General features: G+C 49.6%; 1 pseudogene; it reads right to left on the bottom strand.

The window, feature by feature from the left end:
* Positions 1-576: 576 nt before the first annotated feature.
* On the bottom strand, positions 577-14,551 carry LOC123465219 (annotated as a pseudogene).
* Positions 14,552-20,027: the final 5,476 nt, after the last annotated feature.

Genomic DNA, 20,027 nt, shown 5'->3' with positions numbered 1-20,027 from the left:
GGAAGGGCACTATACACCACCCTCTACTGGGAGAAAGGGGACACAATCCCTCATTACCCACTCCACTCCCAAACCTACACACACACACCCCAACTAAGACACCCCCAGGGGGACAGACATGCTTTGGCAACGAGACCCCTCCAGAGGCCCAGGGTGTGAACAGCTGCACAGAGGGCTGTGTGCTGTAGAGTTAGCACCTTAGGAGGCGGGAGGGGGCGGTGGGCAGAGAAGGAAGAAGTCTCAGGTCCTGATGGGTCAGAAGAAGGAAAATGGGGAGAGATGGTCAGGACACAGGAGAAGAAAAAACAATGACACCCAGAAAAGGGTTTAAAAAACACAAAATGTAGAATAGATGAGAGCAGCAAGAAAAAGAGGCGAAACAGTGTGGCCACCACACAAACCAGGAAGGAGACAGAGCAGCAGGAGAGAAGGAAACAGAAAAGAGAGTGAGATGAATGGGGAAGGATGTGAGGAGAGAGAGAGCGAGCCAGGAAGAGGGCATCAGGGGACATCAGAGCTCGGTAAGGATACCTTTGTGAGCAGAGGATCAGGAGTCCCTGGGCTAGTCCTCAGTCCCTACAGAACCTGGCGGGCCCAGTACCCCAGGTCAGCCACGTAAACCAGCAGGTTGGCGGCTGTCAGGACGGCGACAGCCAGGCGCTGGTCCCAGGAGCACACGTTGTAGGTGAGCTCGTTCCTGCAGTCCCCATTGCTGGACCTCTGGGGCTGCCTGCCAAGCTCCTTGCTGAACTGGTAGAGTGGCCAGAGGACCAGGGCACTGACATAGAGGAGGACGGAGAGCATCGTGATCACAGCCTCGACAGGCAGCCTGTGTTCCCATTCACCCAGGTTCAACAGGGTGGTCACTGTTGCCAGGATGAAGCAGATGGAGTACACGGCCACGCACCACTCCAGGGCCGGCTGGTGCAGGTACAGGGAGGAGTTGCTAAGAAAGGCGAAGATGACACCCGCCATGAAGGTCTCTAGCACCTTCAGCAGGCCTGGCACAGTGAGCACATAGCAGGTGGTATTTGTGATCTTGTAGCCATTTCACATGCAGGCCACTTCCACGGCATACAGCACAGATTCGATGCAAGAGAATGCAGTGGCGGCAATGGCCCAGTCTGGGTGAGGACCATAAGGCAAGAACTGGATGTAAGCGACAGAGTAGATGATGGAAACTGAGAGGCAGAAGAGGGCCAAGTAGCAAGCAGGCATTGGTGATGGGGAAATTGTTCCAAAAGAAAGGAAAGCAGGATTGGACCTTACATAACTTAGCGATGGAGGTGACGAGGGTCACAGCGAAACAAGGCCCCAGATGCACAGGACCAGTTACCTATGGCCCCCTTTCCAATGCCCATGTCAGTCACCAGGGAGAAAGCTCCACAGGAGGAAAAGAGCTATGGCAGGCGAAGGCAGCAGCCACGACACACAAGGCCCATCTTCTGGGGATGTCGACCAGGTGGGCATGGTGCTGTGATGGTCAGGCAGGTCACAGTCACCAGTACGGCAGTGGTCTTCACCAAGGACCTACCAGAGAAAGAGCCAGCTCTGAAGGCTGAATAAGTCAGATGCCTGGAAAAGGCTGCGGAGCCTGGAGTGACTAAGGCTCAGGATCTGTGGAGTTGGAACCAATGGCTCAGACACTTGGGTAACAGCACAGCCGCTCCAGAGTGATTCTCCCCACCCATCACCCTTAACCTTATTAAGAGACTTGTTTTATCCCAAACTTTACAGCCATGTTTGGTCTGGCCTCAAACTATGAACACTTTTTTATTTCTTTGTGCTGTGTGCTATTATTTATAGACAAATAGGGTAGGATGGTGGAGAAGGCAATGGCACATCACTCCAGTACTCTTGCCTGGAAAATCCCCTGGACAGAGGAGCCTGGTAGGCTCCAGTCCATGGGGTCCCTAAGAGTCAGGCACGACTGAGCGACTTCACTTTCACTTTTCACTTTCATGAACTGGAGAAGGAAATGGCAACCCACTCCAGTGTTCTTGCCTGGAGAATCCCAGGGACAGGGGAGCCTGGTGGGCTGCCGTCTATGGGGTCACACAGAGTCGGACACGACTGAAGCGGCTAAGCAGCAGCAGTAGCAGCAGGGTAGGATGGTCACTATCTGCAACCACAACCCTTCCAGGCTCTGGAAATAGAAAAAGAATTTTTAAAAGTTCCTTTGGTTACAAAACTTGACATGAACAGACATGAGACAATTTATGGTCTATTTAATTCACTTATTGTGAATATTCAAAAGTGCAGTTGCATATTTAGTTGTTTATGCAACTAAAGACTCCTGTGTTTGATAACAAGCTGCTTTCAGACCCCAGTGGGTTGTGATGTCATGTACAGTAGATGCACCGTGTCACCTGTCTGAAGGTGAACAATTCTGAATTCTGGAGCATATCTGACCCCAACGGTTTCAGAAAAACGTTTGTGGATTGTACTGCTAATCCCATTTTTACTGATGAGAAAACTAAGGCTGGGGAATCAAGTGCCTTCCCTAAGGTGGCATGACTGGGAAATGGAAACTCCATATGAAACTACCAAAGTTGTGGGTGTGAACCCTTGGCTCTACAACCCATGGGTCCTGCTGACGCTTCCGTGGTCCATGGGTTGGAGCCCAGGACCAAAGCTCAGGGCTCTGGGACCCAGGACACCCCTTCAGGGCCACAGTTTCCTTCCACAGCAACCTGAAGACACACGTGTCCCAGCCTCTCCTCCCTGCAGCTGTCACCAGAAGGAACTGCCATCTGAGGGACACAGCCCCACCCAGAGGAGGGCAGCTCCAGGGGTGAACAGGGAGGAGCCATGGTGTGACAGCAAGGCCGTGGGGACAGGATGACATGGAAAGTAAGGACTGTTGTGCATCCCCTCCCACCAGTTTTGCCTTCGCATGTGACTGTTTCCCATTGGGACAGGGGACCCCAACCCAGCATGACTCCAAGGTCGAGCGTCATGGGGGAACCACAGAATAAGTTAACATAATGTCTGTCTCTAGCTCCAAAGCTGCCATCCAGGTGCGAATCTGGAAGAATCTAGGAGTAGTCTTATTTGAGTGAGGATTTTCTTGGCCTGGCAGACTGCTTAGCAGCTTCCAAGCTGGGAAGAAAGGATTAGAAATGAACAAGGATGCTGTGTCTGATGCTGATGGGGAGACTTTCAGGGCATCCCAGGGAGGGGGTGGGGGTGGATGGATGATCGGCCCCTTTTAAGGGAAGGAGCTGAAAGGGGAGGCACCTTCTGGACCCCCAAGAAGGGACATGTTGAGGATGCATCTGGGACTGGGGCTGGGGTGAGGGGCGGGAATAGAGTGGAGATGTGCAGACCCAGGGGGTGATTCCAGGGTCCCAGTGGCCCTGGGGCAGCCCAGTAGGTGTCTTCTGACCCAGAAGGGATATAGGCATGGAGCCAACCTGAAACAGGGTTTCAGGGCTGTGACAGGGACATGTGGCCAGAGTGGCAGGAACCATGGAGACCATGGAATTGCCGAGGTCATCTGCCCAAAACAGTCCCGCCAGCCAGGGTTGCAGTCCTGCTCACACAGGGGCTCCTCCAGGGTCCAGTGTTGGGGGAGTAAGGCCCCTCCCACCCCACCCCCTCCTCAGGCACAGCTGCCCTGTTTCCAAGGGACTATTTGCTGAGAGGCCCCCAGGGCTGAAGGGCCAGCACCCTGAGCCCCAGACAGCCTCCTGCCATCAGGGGCCTTGTCACCTTTGCTGATTTTAAACCCTGGGACAAGCTGAGGCTGGAAAGAGAAACACAGAGCACTCCTGAGAACCTCCCTGGACTCACAAAGCTCCCTGAGCCCCATGTCAGTGGAGCCCTGTCATCGCACAGCATCTTGCTTTTCCACCAGCCCCCGACATGTGCAGCTGGTCCTCTCCAGGGGCTCCACTTCTGGAAATGCAGTTTGGTTTCCTAGGGAAACTGCAGTAAGTTAGCACAAGTTTGGAGGCTTAGCACAACAGAATTATATTTTCTCACAGTTCTGGAGGGCAGAAATTTGAAATCAAGGTCAGCAGAGCTTTGCTGTCTCTGATCTTCCAGGGCAGGGTCCATCCTAGGCTCCTTTAGCTTCTGGAGGCCCCTTTGCTTTGGGGGCATCTCCGCCTCCCCCTCCACATGCTCATCTTCTCTCAACCCTGTGTGTAAACTCTCTGTCCTTCTCCTATAAAGACACCAGTGGTGCTGCAGGAGCAGCGGACGGGGCCCACTGTGGACGGACTGAACTCCAGACACATAGGTTGGATTTTAGCTGTAAGTGATGAGCCTCACTGACATTCTGTAAGGAAGGGCTGATCCATCGGAGGCCCACTCTGGAATTAAAACTCTGGTTGTAGGAGAAAAACTGAATCAAGTCCACCAAGAAGCTGGGCGGCCAGTTTGGAGGCTGATTGTACAGCCCACATATGAGATGATGGACCTTGAGGAAAGACACTTCAGGGGTGGAGGGCAGGGGCAGATTTATGAAATATTTGGGAGCAAATATTCAACTGGTCTTGATGAGGGGAGGGGCCATGATTACTGACACTTGATGCCCCAGGGGCAGCTGTAACCTCACCTCTCCCTTCTGCTCCCTTGACATCTCCGGCTCGTCCAAGGTGCTCCCAGGGCCCCGCCCCTCCCTCTGGGCACCACCCACTGAGTACTCTGGGAAGGGAGGCTAAGAAAGGGGGAACCAGCCGGAGCTCAGGGAGGCAGCCTAGGCTCCTGCCTCCGCGTCTCCTTGGGACCCCTCCAGATACACGTGCTCGTCTCTCACCTGCACCTGAGGCCTGGCTCACGTGCTTCTAGAGGGATGAAATTTATTAAGAAATGGATCTCTCCCCGCAGTTCACCTGAGTCAGGAAACCTTGTCTGGAGTGATGGTCCTTCTGTCTGTCCCTTCCCCTCCTCCTCTTCTCTCATTGTCTGAGTATCTCAGGTCCACTTAGACCATCTCTTCTCTGTGCACCTTCTCGTCCTCATCCAGGCCGATAGCTTTAAGATTTCACTCAGTTGACAAATGATGTTGTGTACAGAGTGTGTGCCATGCACCGTTCTAGGCACTGCACAGAGAGTAGAGAAAAGAACCAGTAATTCTGCCTTCATGGAGCTTACATTGTAGTACAGGAGATGGAGAGTGCAAACCAATATGTATTAGGTCACTGGGTGATAAATGCCATGATAAAGGGAAAACAGGTGAAGAGAGAGTTATTGGAGTTGGGGGTGGGGGTTGGGCAAAACTGCTATTTTATTAATAGGTAGGTTGAGGTCAGGATGCTCTATGAACGTGACACTTAAGAAGATATTGAATGAAGTGAACACGCCATATGATGACAACTCCCCAGTTCCTGCCTCTGGAGCTGATCGCTATTAAGACCCAGAATTGTGCCCAAATGCTTTCTGATCTCGCCCTCTGGGTGGCTCAGGACACCTCACATCCACCAAGTCCAATCCCACCACTTTAGCACCCTGCCCCACCCCCGACATTGATCCTCATCTTTCCCGTCTCAGTCGATGTCACCACCTTCACAGATGCTCTTCACAAAATACTCCTGAACCCACCCACTCTTCATCTCTAGAGCCACCTGGTCCACATCCACCCATCCCCTTACCCAGATGCCTGCCATAAGCTTCTATTTTCATTCTTTTCTTCAATGTCTACTTTGGAGTAATTGCAATGCAAATTAAAACTGAGTGGAGTAAAGTCAAACTAAGGTACCTGAAAGCTTCTGTTTGCTCCCTTAGTATGATACACAAATTCCAAAAGATCAAGCCAAAGCCCTGCAAGCTCAGACCCCTTTCTACCTCTTCTGCCTCCTCACCTCCCTCCCTCCAGCCACTGAGAACTTCTCCCAGTTCCTCTTGGCCATCTCAGGACCCTTCCCCTGACATATCTACACCACCTCAACCCTGAACTGAGACCAGAGCTCAGTCTGGCACATGGTAGTACTATGTTCAGTCAATGCTGCCCTAAGCCTTAGAGATTCCTGCATGCAGACTTGGTAAGGTCAATGCATACATGCATTTGTGGATGAAAAATGAGTCAGTAGTCAACCTAAAAAATAAATGGAAATTTTATTGAAGCCAACTTGAGGATTATATTTGGGGATACAGTCTCAGGAAGCTCTGAAAACTATACTAAGGAAGCAGGGAGGACTGTGTGTATATGACTTGGGGAAAGGGGGACATGCAACCAGTACACAGCTTGTAGAAGGTTACTTCACCCATGAGGAAGAGATATCTGAATTAATGTTTTTGGTGCTTTCTAAGTATGGGAAGATGCAAGGAACTGGGTTCATTGAAAGTCTCCTTAAATTGTCTAAGTGTCTGAGGGTCGGTTCTGCCAGTTTTCCCAGAGCACAAAGTACCTGATCCTGACGTTCTCCGTGACTTCCTTTCAGGGTGGACTGTAGGTCAGTGACTGCAGTGGCTAGTGACTTGGTGCTTGTAGAGCTGTGTGGCGGGCAGCATTTTTTATCACACAATCTCCTCCATTTCCATCTTAATTTCAACCAAGATTTGGGGGGAATTTTGACCATGTTGTCCCCGGGCTCTAGGAGTGCTCATTCCCAGGTTGGACAAGGATAATTGAAAAACCGCTCAGTGTGCAAGTACTCATCTAGTCTTGGTAACAGTAGCCAAAATCCTGAGGATCGCGTGTGCTACTCGTCTTGTCAGCTCCAAGAAATATTTCCCTCTTCTTGTTTCTTCTCATATCTAGAGTCACACTACTGCAATACAATCTGATAGAACTGTATATGAGCTCAAGGGTTTCAAGTCACCTGGTCATCATCATTTTTGTCTAGGCTCAGTGTTACATCTGTTAATGCAAGAAACAATACTCTTGTAAAATGGCAAAATACAAGCAATATATTAAGAGCTACTGACATTAATAAGGTCATAAGCAGGCGGTGTTATAAAAGTTAACACGGCTGGTGTAGAAGAACCAAACTGGTCTTGATGGTTCAGGTATCTCCGCTCTTAGGAGGGCTGGTTAACACATACTGCAGTGCACACTAGAGGGGATGGAGGAGGCCCAGATGGGCAGAGAAAATTTTTATGTTGATATGCTTTTTGTCTTGCCTTAAAATATGAGTCTTATTACATTGTTCCATAAGATTCGCCTCCTGGGAGTCCTCCCCATCCACCGCACCTGTCCCCGGGTGAAGAGCTCATGCTTCATCCCAGTACAGGAGCCAGGGGCAGCAGCGGGGGGCCTTCCCCTCCCCTCCCCCGCAGCTCTGCTTGCCTGGGGCCCCTCTGGGCCTGGTGACGCCAGGATGCTGGGCTCTGAGGCTTTGTGGCTGAGAGCAGAAGAAGAACAAGGATTGTGGTGTCTTCCTGGCCATCAATTATTTTAAAGGTTCCTGGTCTCAATGCATGTGTGAGCACAGACATACAGGCACATACACAGGAAAACACACACTGGGCATGCACGCAGGCATGCATCCTTAAATACAGTTATCCAGGGTCTGGTCCTCCAAGAGGTAAGGGGACAGAAAGTCTAGTGTTGGGGGCACAACTGCTAGTTGTCTTGGGCTGGACCATGCCCCTAGGTTCTCAGGAAAGGTGGGAGTAGGGAGACATTGGGAAGGGCTCCCAGAGATGGGGATTTGGGTGAGAATAAAAACCTGCCCAGTTTTTCTGAGTTCTAAGAAAATTTGGGGCAATTAGGATATGTTGATTTGTGCTTTTTTCTTTTATATTTGTGTTGAGGTTTAAAAAAGAACATTATAGATTTGGGAGAAAGGACAGGTTTCTCTCTATGAACAGCAGGGTTTGATGGTATCCAGAAATTCCAGAGAATTAAAAAATATATGTATATTTACATTTACTTAGATTATATAACAGGTGGGTCCCAGAGAAGCAGGAAGCAACAACAGAAAGCAGCTGGCACATAGAAACACACGTGTGTACAGCACACACCCAAGAAATGCAGGTTCTTCAACAATAGCAGCAGCAATACTCATCCACCCAACACCACCCCCCAAACAAAACTTTGGAAAGAAACTTTCCATACAAAATATAATCTCCCCATAATTTTTGCTCTTGAGACAATAAAAAGGAAAAGAAAATATCCCAGACTAACATCACCTTAAGGTTGACAGGGCCATGCTCTTCTCCCTGCAGAGGCAAAATGAGCTGTTTTATCACTGAGGCAGGAGGGCCACATCGCTGCCCCTCAACAACACTGCAGGCAAGTGTCTTCAAGTCTCTGTGGTTCTTCACCAGCTCTTTTTTTTAATTCCCCAGAGAGTAGCTGGGATGGACAGTATCTACCCCTGGTGCCAGGAGCCAGCATGGGAGTCCCCACCCATGACAAGGTCATGCGGGAGAGCTCTGATGGGCAAGGCGAGTCAGAGCTCGAACCACACCCCCCCCAACCCTGGACCTGCCTGAGCGTCTACCCCCAAACCAGAATCTGTCTGTTTTACTATTTTATGACTTTTACCAACTCCCCTGACATTAATGGGGGGCTATCCCCGACCACCTTTCCCTGAAGAAAATTAACTTAGAGCTCTAGTTAATAATTCTCCTGGGCATAATAGGAGTGTTTCAATTCAAATCCCTCTGATGACTTTCTAGCTTGCCTGACAGGTTTGTTCGGACTCCTGCAGCTACGCATTTGATTGTTCACAGCCTCCCAACCACGAGAGGCACAGGAAGCTTAAGATATTCTAACAATGCAGAGCTTCTCAGAGAGTTAAAATTGTTAGAATAGAACTAGTAGAGGATTTCTTTGTTGAACTAATGCTTGCTGCCAAGTTTCCATATCCCTTACCTACTGTGTCCCTGGGAGTGTATTGATTAATATAGTTCGTGTATAGAAATGTAAGTAGTAGCTTTAATGTTTGTAACCTTGGACCCTTGAGTTAATTCTTTTCTTGTTATAGACCTCCACACTTTTGCCCTATAGGAATGCAACTTTATCTAATGCTTTCAGAGGGTGGCGCCTGACTTTAGAATAATCACCTTTAGAGAAAAATAAGTTTTCTGAAGAAAGGGTCATAAAATGTTAACAGGTCTCCTGGCCAGAAGATGATGTAAATCACCTAAAGCTTTTGCATATGGTAAGTTTGCAGAAAGAAAGCCTGGCTTCGATAAGGATCAAGGACTGCCGACCTTGCATGACTCTACCCACCCACCCCACCCCCCATTATCCTCTATGCACAACTTAAGGTATAAAAGCTACTTTGGAAAATAAAGTTGTGGGCCTTGCTCACCAAAGCTTGGTCTCCCCATGTCGTTCTTTCTCTTTCTTCTTCCTTTTCAGGCTGATTCCCTGGAGCGCAGGGGCCCTCTGTGTTCACTTTCCTGCCTGGGCTTCTAAGACCCACTCGAGAAGGTGCCTAAGGTGGGGCACCTTCTGCTATTTGAGAGGGCATCTGTGGCCTACGTGAACAGAGCAAGTCCTGTGCTGGGGCTTTATTGGCTTTCTGCGTAAACCAAGGAATATCAGCCTCTTTTCTCTCCTCTATTTTCTTAACTGCAAAATTCTTTCCTTATCTCTTTCTTTATTTCTATCCTTTTCTCCAACACCTTCCTCCCGAGGGAATCCCTGAATCCAATCAGGGCTGCACCCCGGCACCCTGGCTTCCTCTAAGATGGCCTCTAGGCAGCGGGTGTTTAGTGAGCCTGCAAAAATTCTGGAGCCAATCTCAGGTGGGGCTGGAGCACCCCACCTGGAGCACCGGGTGGGGCCCAGGGACCAGGGTCTCTGCTTCAAGACTCCTGCCACTGAAAATTACAGACCTCCAGAGATTTTAGTTTAAGTTAAAGGGCAGGTGCCCTGTACACTCCCCTCCCAGGGGAGATGGGGGGCCAAATCACACAGAGGGCTGTGTGCTGTGGAGTCTGCACCTTAGGAGGTGGGAGGGGGCGGTGGGCAGAGAAGGAAAGAGTCTCAGGTCCTGATAGATCAGAAGAAGGAAGATGGGGAGAGGTGGTCAGGACACATGCTGTTGCTACTGTTCAGTCACTAAGTCCTGTCTGATTCTGTGACCCCATGTGGCACACCAGGCTTCCCTGTCCTTCACTGTCTCCCGAGGTTTGCTCAAACTCATGTCCATTGAGTTGATGATGCCATCCAACCATCTCATCCTCTGCTGTGCCCTTCCCTTCTTGCTCTCAATCTTTCCCATCATCAGGGTCTTTTCCAATGAGTCAGCTCTTCACGTCAAGTGGCCAAAGTATTGGCGCTTCAGCATCAGTCCTTCCAATGAATATCTAGGGTTTTTTTCCTTTAGGTGATGAGGAATAAAAAAAGGATGACCAGAAGAGGGGAAAAAAGCAGAAAATATAGAAAAGATGAGAGTGGAAATAGAAGGCAGCTAACAAGGTAAACAGAGAGACAGAGCAGAAGGAGGGAAGGAAATGAAAAGGGAGGGAGATGAATGGGGAAGGATGTGAGAGGGCAGAGAGGGAAGCAGGAAGAGAACATCAGAGCTCAGTGAAGAACCTGCAGGTGAGAAGAGAAATAGGGAGCCCCGGGACCCATCCTTGGTCCCTACAAAGCCTCCAAGGCCATGTACAGCAGGTCAGCCAAGTAAATCAGCAGGTTAGCGGCTGTCAAGACAGCCACAGTCCAGCATTCATCCCAGACGCACACAGAGCAGGTGAGGGTTTTTTTTTTCCTCTTTTTTTAAATCACAGCAGGTCACATCGCTGGACCACAGAGGCAGCCCACCCAACTTCTCATGAAAGGGGCAGAGTGACCAGAGATCAGACCGCTGGTATAGAGGAGGATGGAAACATGGTCTCCTTTTACAGTAAAGGATAATAGACAGGTGTCCGTGTTTCATTGTCATCTTCGAGCAACAGGGTGGACATCATCCCCAGGTAGAAGCAGACGGAGCACAGGATCGTTTGTCTCACCATGGCAAATGCGTACTGGAAACGGCTGTTGCAGTTGATAATGGTGCTGAAAATTAAAGCCAAAGGACAAGAGCAGGAAGATCAACAGTCTTTCGAGCACGCCTGGACCAGCAGGCACAAAGCAGGATGTGTCGCCAGCCAGGGCGCAGGTCCAGGCCCCTGCGGTGGCGTAAAGCACAGTACTGATGCAGGAGAAGGCAGTGGCCGAGATGGCCTGGTTCTGGGTGTGGCTCTGAGGCAAGAACTGAACATAGTTTGTGGTGAAAATAATGGAGACAAAGAGACAGAATTGGGTGAAATAGAAGGCATAGTGGTAGAGAACGTCATAGCAGGACAAGGGGAAGTGGGATTGGAGCCCACACAAGTCCACTATGAAGACGGTGAGGGTCCCACCGAAGCAGAAGCACCACAGGAACACAGACCAGTTAACTGCGCACTCACTCCAAGTGTCCATGCTGGCCACCAGCAAGGAGGGCACGCAGGCGGAGAGCAGCTGCCCCAGGTGGAGGAAGAAGCCCGCGGTCCTGGAGCCCAGGCCTGAGGAGGTTCTCGTGGTGACGGTGACGGTCAGGCAGGTCACCAGCACTGGAGGTGTAACCTTACTGGTTTTAAAACCAAAGGCTTGTGAATGATTAAAAAACAGCTCCGGGTTTTGATGGACTGGTTCAGTTTCACTCTGTCTCTTTAGTTCTGTTTCTGTCTTTGTTTTTCCAGAAAGATACAACCACCAATCCTAACAATATAAGGACCACACTCACGGTCTCACTCCAGCAAGATGGTTTCTGGTTCCTGGTTACTGTCAAGTGTTCAAAAAAAAGAAGTGCATCACACCCCCAGTGTGCAGCCTGCAGCCATTTCTTGCTCCCCTCCGTGTAAGTTCCCCTGGCTGAGCCTTGCTGTGTTGGGAGTTGATTCTTCTGAGTAGTAAAAAACCTTCTCCCCTGGTGGCTGGCTTCCTTAAGATAAAGCTACTTTTCTTCTACCCAACGCTTGTCTCTCTGTATTGGCTTCTTCTTCTTTTTTTTTTTAATGTAAATTTATTTATTTTAATTGGAGGCTAATTACTTTACAATATTGTATTGGTTTTGCCACACATTGACACGTGGCGGATTCATGTCAATGTATTGGCTTCTTAAGCAACGCACAATCGAGACTAGCAGGAATCAGGTCCCCTAGGCTCAGCCCCTCCACCTCCTTCTGGGGCGAGGAGAGGGGTGAGGCTGAGAAGGTTGGGGAGGATCTATAGGTATTTTCAAGCAGAAGCAGAACTTGCTAGTTTCAGGAACTTGCTTGTCCCTCCTACTCCTCGCTCACAGCCTGCGTTCACTTTCTGTTGAGAGACGGAAACTGGCCTCTGAAGGAGCAGCCGTGCTCTTGACCGAGTGAGTAGAGGGCTGTGCACCCGTGGATCCCCCCATTCTCACCCATTTGGGAATAATCTTTGCCCTTTGGGACTTTGGGGTCAACTTGGACACTGCAGGAGTGGGAAGTGGCTTGCTTGGGATTCTGTACGAGTCTCTCCTTGAGGCAGAATTGCTTTGTTTGAATTCCGTTCTGGGGGAGCAAGTGAAGTGCCTTCTAGAACTTCATAGGGAGGCATCTTGGCAGGTTGGCAAAACTAGACTATGACCCTGTAACCAAGAAAAAAGTGTTTTTTTAAATTATAAGCCAGGCTTCCCATGTATGTTTTCAATTCTGAAGAATGGTGGCCCCTGAATGTGTCTCTAAATTCCTCCACTATTTTGCAAGTTAGAACTGACTTGACCATGATCTGGTAAATGGTAGGAAATTCCATGTGCAGGCCTCCTTGTTTCTTATACTAAGGATTCTTCCAACAAGGGCCCTAAATTAATGGTAAAAGAGGCTGGGGCTGCCCCGGGGTCTTTCCCCACACACCCCCCCTCCCACCTGTGCCTGGAAGGAGGAGGAGTTCTAGTGTGGGGGCAGGGCAGAGCCTGAGTCTCCCCCAGCAGGCGGACAAGGGGTCTGAAGTAGTCTCTCCCTTTAAGACCCCAAAGGGCACTGAGTTTACCTGCAGTGGGTCTCCTATCAGGGAGAGGCAGGGAGGGGATGGATTTTCACTAAGACAACTCCCTGCAGGAGGTTTGAGGACAGCCAATAGGCTATTATTGTTCTTATATTCTGTTTTCCACCTCAGACCTGCTAAACTGGTCAACTGCCACCCTTCTACATGGAGATGATCCACAAAAATAGTGGAAATTGTTCATCAGGATTTTTTTCAAGCCATCACCCAACGTGGGCTGATGCGCAGGTTTGGGTGATAATTTTGTGGAGACCTGATGAAGGGTCATTCGTCCCTCCACACCCTCCCTGGATGCCCTGAAAGATTCCACATCAGCATCAGACAGAGTATCCTTGTTCATTTCCAATCCCTTCTTCCCTGGCTTGCAAGCTGCTCACCAGTTTCCCAGGCCAGGAAAATCCTCACTCAGGTAGCGCTACTCCTAGATCTTTCTAGACTCCCACCTGGATGGCAGCTTTGGAGTTTAAGAGACAGACATTATGTTAATTTATTCTGTGGTTCCCCTATGACACTATACCTTGGAGTCATGCTGGGTGGGGGTCTCCTTTCCCAAAGGGAAACAGTCACATGCTGAGGCAAATTGGGGGAGGGGATTCACAACAGTCCCTACTTCCCATGTCATCTCATCCCCACGGCCTTGCTCTCACCCCACGGCTCCTCCCTGTTCACCCCTGGAGCTGCCCTCGTCCAGGTGAGGCTGTGTCCCTCAGATGGCAGCTCCTTCTAGTGATGCTGCAGGGAGGACAGGCTGGGACATGTGTGTCTTCAGGTGCTGTGGAAGGAGGCTGTGGCCCTGAAGGTGGGTCCTGGGTCCCAGAGCCCCGAGCTTTGGTCCTGGGCTCCCACCCACGGGCCTGGTTGACCTGCTGGGCTGTAGAGCATAGTGTTCAAACCCACGGCTTTTTATTTTTATCAGGGATTTCCACTCCTCCCCTTTCAAACTAGGGAAGACACTTGACTCCTGGAGCCTTGGTTTTCCCATCTGTAAAATGGGGTTAGCAGGACAATCCACAATCCCTTTTCTGAAACCCCTGAGGTCAGATTGCTACAGAATCAGAATTTTTTAGCATCAGTCATGTAACTTGATGCATCTTCTCTATTGGACCTAACACCCTACTGGTGTCTAATGCACCTTTTAAGCAAAGGCATTAGTGTTTCTGTAACTGCACTTTTGAACATTCACACTAAGTGAAATAAACAAAGACCATAATTGTCTCATGTCTGTTCAGGTGAAACTTGGTTACCAAACAGCTTTTTAAAAAATCTTTTCCAATTTTGAGTATAATGAAGATTTGAGGTTGTAGGAAACGATCAGAGTACCCTGTGTCTCTGTAGATAATGGCACAATGTGTGAAAAAATGTGCATGGCTTTGTGGCCAGACCCAACCCATCTGTGAGATAAGACAAGTCTCCTGACAAGGCCAAGGCTGATGGGAGGGGAGAGTAACTGTAGAGCAGCTGTGCTGTTACCAGGTGTCTGAGTCATTGGTTCAAACTCCATGGATCCTGAGCCTCAGTCCTCACAGGGCCCTGAGCCTTTTCTAGGCATCTGACTCAATTCACCTCTGGAGCTGGATCATTCTCTGGGTGGTCCCCAGTGAAGATCACTACCTTACCAGTGTCCGTGAGCTGCCTGACCGTCATAACACCATTCCACCAGGTTGACATCCCCAGACCTTGGACACCACATTCCACTTCCTCCGCCTGCTGCAAATGCTCTCCACCAGTGTGGCCTTCTCACTGGTGACCAGCATGGGCATTGGGAAGTGGGGGCCATAAGTAACTGGCCCTTGGCCATCTGGTGCTTTTGTTTGGCCATGACTCTCATCATCTTCATTGTTGAGTTATGTAAGCTCTGGTCCCGGCTTCCTGTCTCTGGTACCACCTCCTCGACACCTACACCTATTACGCCGCCCTCCTCTGCCTCTCAGCCTGCATCATCTACTCCATCACCTACGTCCAATTCCTGCCTTACGTCCCTCATCAGAACCGGGCTGTCGCTGCTACTGCTTTTTCCTGTCTCGCATCTCTGCTGTATATCATAGACGTGGCTTGGACGAGGGTCTACTGTGTGTTCAAGGAGATTTCCGGCTACATTCACACTGTGCCAGGCCTGCTGAAGGTGCTGGAGACTTTCGTGGACTGTATCATCTTCGCCTTCCTCAGCAACACCTCCCTGTACCTGCACCAGTCGGCCCTGGAGTGGTGCGTGGCCGTTGCTCTGTCTGCTTCATCCCAGCAGCCGTGGCCATGCTGCTGAAGCTGGATGACTGGGAGGACATCTACTCACCCCCTGCCCATCTTCCAGGTTGTGGTGACCCGGCTCTGTCCTTTTCTACATTAGCGCTCTCGTCCTCTGGCTGCTCTATCAGTTCAGTGAGGAGTTTGACGGGCACCCTCATTGGTCCAGTGACGAGGACTGCATCAATGACCTCCCCTACAGTCTGCGTGTGCACCTGAGACCAGCGACTGGCTGTGGCCATCCTGACAGCCGTCAGCCTGCTGGTTTACATGGTTGAGCTGCTGTACTAGGCCTGCCAGCTTTCTGTGGGGACTGAGGATATCTCCAGTGCTCCAGACTCTCTTTGCTCCCATTCAGTATCTTCACAGAGTTTGGATTCCTCTGATGCCCTCTTCCTGGCTCCCTCTCTCCCTCCTCACATCCTTCCCCTTTCATCTCACTCTCTTTTCTGTTTCCTTTCCTCTTTCTGCTCTGTCTCCTTCCTGTTTTCTTTGGTTGCCCACGTCCTGTTTTGTCTCTTTCTCATCTTTTCTGCATTTTCTGCTTTTTGCCCCTTTTCTGGTCATCCTTGGTTTTCTCGTCTCCGGTGTCCTGACCACCTCTCCCCATTTTCCTTCTTCTGATCCATCAGGACCTGAGACTCCTTCCTCCTCTGCCCACCGCCCCCTCCCACCTCCTGAGGTGCTGACTCCACAGCACACGGCCCTCTGTGCAGCGGTCACACCCTGGGCCTCGGGAGGGGCCTCATTGTCAAAGTGTGTCTGTCCCCTGGTGGTGCCTTAGTTGTATATGCATTTGGGGGTGGGGGTGGGTAGCTAGTCATTGGGCCCCGTTTCTCCCAATGGAGGGGGATATATAGGCTACATCCCCATTACGTCGAAAAAATTCTCTAGAGGTCAATAATTCCTAGTGGGCGAGAGTCTTGAAGCAGAGACCCTGGATCCCTGGGCCCTACCTGGTGCTCAGCCCCACCTGAGAGTGGCTCCAGGATTTTTGCAGGCTCACTGAACACCCACTGCCTAGAGGGCATCTTAGAGGAAGCCAGGGGTGAATGCCTTCAATCCCAGCTACTGTCTGGGGAATTTTAAAAAAGGAGCTGATTTCTCCAAAGAAGACATACAGATGGCTAACAAACACATGAAAAGATGCTCAACATCACTCATTATCAGAGAAATGCAAATCAAAACCACTATGAGGTACCATTTCACACCAGTCAGAATGGCTGCGATCCAAAAGTCTACAAGCAATAAATGCTGGAGAGGGTGTGGAGAAAAGGGAACCCTCTTACACTGTTGGTGGGAATGCAAACTAGTACAGCCACTATGGAGAACAGTGTGGAGATTCTTTAAAAAACTGGAAATAGACCTGCCTTATGATCCAGCAATCCCACTGCTGGGCATACACACTGAGGAAACCAGAAGGGAAAGAGACACATGTACCCCAATGTTCATCGCAGCACTGTTTATAATAGCCAGGACATGGAAGCAACCTAGATGTCCATCAGCAGATGAATGGATGGGAAAGCTGTGGTACATATACACAATGGAGTATTATTCAGCCATTAAAAAGAAAACATTTGAATCAGTTCTAATGAGGTGGATGAAACTGGAGCCTATTATACAGAGTGAAGTAAGCCAGAAAGAAAAACACCAATACAGTATATTAACGCATATATATGGAATTTAGAAAGGTGGTAACAATAACCCTGTGTACGAGACAGCAAAAGAGACACTGATGTATAGAACAGTCTTTTGGACTCTGTGAGAGAGGGAGAGGGTGGGATGATTTGGGAGGATGGCATTGAAATACGTATAATATCATATATAGAACGAGTCACCAGTCCAGGTTCAATGCAGGATACTGGGTGCTTGGGGCTGGTGAACTGGGACGACCCAGAGGGATGGTATGGGGAGGGAGGAGGGAGGAGGGTTCAGGATGGGGAACACATGTATACCTGTGGTGGATTCATTTTGATGTTTGGCAAACCAATACAATATTGTAAAGTTTAAAAATAAAATAAAATGAAAAAAAAATCAGGAGCAAAGCAAAAATCCCTGCTATAAGTGTTATTGTAAAAATTATATATTGAATTTATACCAATGAAATAAAATATGAAACAAAATATAAAATATGAACTAAACATTGGAAATATAGGAGATTAAAATTATTATGGCTATTGATAATGCACAGGCCAAAAATTAAAATCATGTTTCAAATAAACCTCTTGGAACTAAAAAATAAAATAAAACAAAATAAAGTTTTCTTGTCTTGCCTTAAAATATGAATTTTATTTCATTGCTTCTTAAGATTTGCCTGTCATGGGAACCACCTCCTGGAGCCCTCCCCATCCACCCACCCCACCTGCCCCCGGGTGAAGAACTCATGCTTCATCCCAGTACAGGAGCGAGGGGCAGAAGAGGGGGGGGTCCTTCCCCTCCCCTCCCTGACAGCTCTGCTTGCCTTGGGACCCTCTGGTCCTGCTGACACCAGGATGCTGGGCTCTGAGGCTTTGCGGCTGAGAACAGGAGACTAAGCACAATATTGGTGGCTTCCTGGCCACCAGTTATTATAAGGGCTGCTGGTCCAAGTGCACCTGTGAGCACAGACATACAGGCACATACAGAGGCAAACACGCGCTGGGCGTGCACGCAGGCACACACCCTCAAATACAGTTCTCCGGGGTCTGGTCCTTTAAGAGCTAAGGGGACAGAAAGTCTAGTGTTGGGGACACAACTGCTAGCTGTCTTGGGCTGGGCCATGCCCCCAGGGCCCGGGGAAGGTGCGAGTGGGGAGACATCAGGAAGGGCTTCCAGAGATGGGGGCTTTCATGAGAATAAAAATCTGCTCCATCCTTCCCAGCTCTGAGAAAATTTGAAGCAATTAGCGTATGTCAGGTTTGTGGGTTTTTTTCCTTTTATCTTTGTACTGAGGTTAAAAAAGAGCATTACAGTTGTAGGAGACAGGGCAAGGCTTCATCTATGATTGATAGCAGGGTTGATGGTATCCAGAAATTCCAGACAATTAAGAAATCCATGCATATTTACATTTATTTAGATCATATTATGTGTTTGCCCTGGAGAAGCAGGAAGTGGCATCAGAAAACAGCTGACACATAGAAACACATGTCTGTGCAGCACAAACTCAAGCAACACAGTTTCCTAGACTGTGGCATCAGCAACGCACCCATCCAACACCACCCATCAACAAAATTTTGAAAAGAAACTTTCCATGTAAAAATATAGTTGCCCAGTAATTTTTACCCTTGAGACAATAAAATTTAAAGAAAAATAAAACACCCAGACTAATATCACCTTTAATGCTGGCAGGGATGATGCCCTTCTCCCTACAGAGGCAGGACCTGCTGTTTTGATCATTGACGCAGGAGGGCCACATCACTGCCCCTCACCAACACTCCAGACAGGCGTCTTCAAGACTCTTAGTCCCTACAATAGCCTACAATAGCTTCATAGGCCAGGCACTCAGTGTCAGCCACATCAAGCAGCAGCTGGATAGGACGGCACAGTCAGCCGCTGGTCCCAGCCGCACACCGAGCAGGTGCGTCTGTTGCTCCAGCTCACATCACTGGACCGCTGGGGCTGCCCATCCAGTTTCTTGTTGAACTGGTAGAGCTGACAGAGGAGCACAAAGAGCACCATCTGCTCAGACAGGATACAGGTAGGGAACAGAGATTTTTGTCTTTGACTCGATCAAACCGCTTCACTATGAAGTTCACAGCTCCTTCCAGGAGGAAGCATATGAAGTACACAACCACGAATGTAGGGCTGGCTGATGCTAATACTGGTGGGGGATGCTGAGGAAGGCGATGATGATCCAGTCAGCATAGTTCTCTGGCCTCCTGAGCAGGCCTGGGAAGGCTGGCTTAAACCGACCATGCCTCCAGGCTGGATATGATGCAGAACGCTTCAATGGCATAGAGTACAGCAGCCACGAAGGCGATGCAGTGGCAGTGATGACGCAGTTTCGGGTGGAGCCTGGAGACAAGAACTTGATGTAGGTGGTGCCGAGGATGATGGTCGTTGAGAGGCAGGAGATGGAGAAGTAAAAGGCGTGGGCTCAGAGAAAGCTGTCCCAGGAGAAAGGGAGGCGGGACCGGAGCCCAAAAACTCCCCTATGAAGATGGTGAGGGTCACGGTGAAGCAGACGCACCAGATGAACAGGCACCAGTTAGTTATGTCCCCCCTTCAGAGTGTCCTCACTGGCCTCCAGCGAGAAGGGCACACTGGTGGAGAGCAACTGCCCCAAGTGGAGGATGAAGCCCACTATGGGCTTGGTGCCCAGGCCTGAGGATGGGCACATGGTGATCATGGTGGTCAGGCAGGTTACTGGCACCTTGCTTGTTTCTCAACCAAAGGCTTATGAATACTTAAACAGAGTTTGATGTTTTCTGGTTTCAGTTTTGCTTGGCCAGTTAAGCTCTGTTTCTGCCTCAATTCTTTTTTCTCGAGAAAATATACAACCACTGACCCCTTGAACTGATGTGCTGATCTGAACAAAGTAAGGACCACACTTACGTTCTCAGCCCAGAAAGGCTCCTGGTGGTTACTGTAAAGTCCCCCAAAATAGAAGCACAGCGCACCCCCGGCATGCAGCCTGCAGCCGTTTCCTGCTTCCCTCCTTGTATAAATCCTGGCTGAGCCTTGCTGTGCTGGGAGCTGATTCTTCTGGGCAGTAAAACACCTTCTTGCCGGCTTCCTTAAGATAAAGCTGTTGCAGGAAGGCGGACCCCTTCCAGGGCCCAAAACTGGGCTCTTGTCTAACACTCGGAAATGAATTGTCTGAGGAGACACATGCGCTGACAAAGCAAGAGATTTTATTGGGAAACGGCACCAGCGTGGAGAGCAGTAGGGTAAGGGAACC

Source organism: Bubalus bubalis, chromosome 20 (genome assembly GCF_019923935.1).
Source record: "Bubalus bubalis isolate 160015118507 breed Murrah chromosome 20, NDDB_SH_1, whole genome shotgun sequence".
NCBI lineage: Eukaryota > Metazoa > Chordata > Mammalia > Artiodactyla > Bovidae > Bubalus > Bubalus bubalis.
The sequence above is the reverse complement of the archived record's forward strand: the minus strand, read 5'-3'. Positions and strand labels throughout refer to the sequence as shown.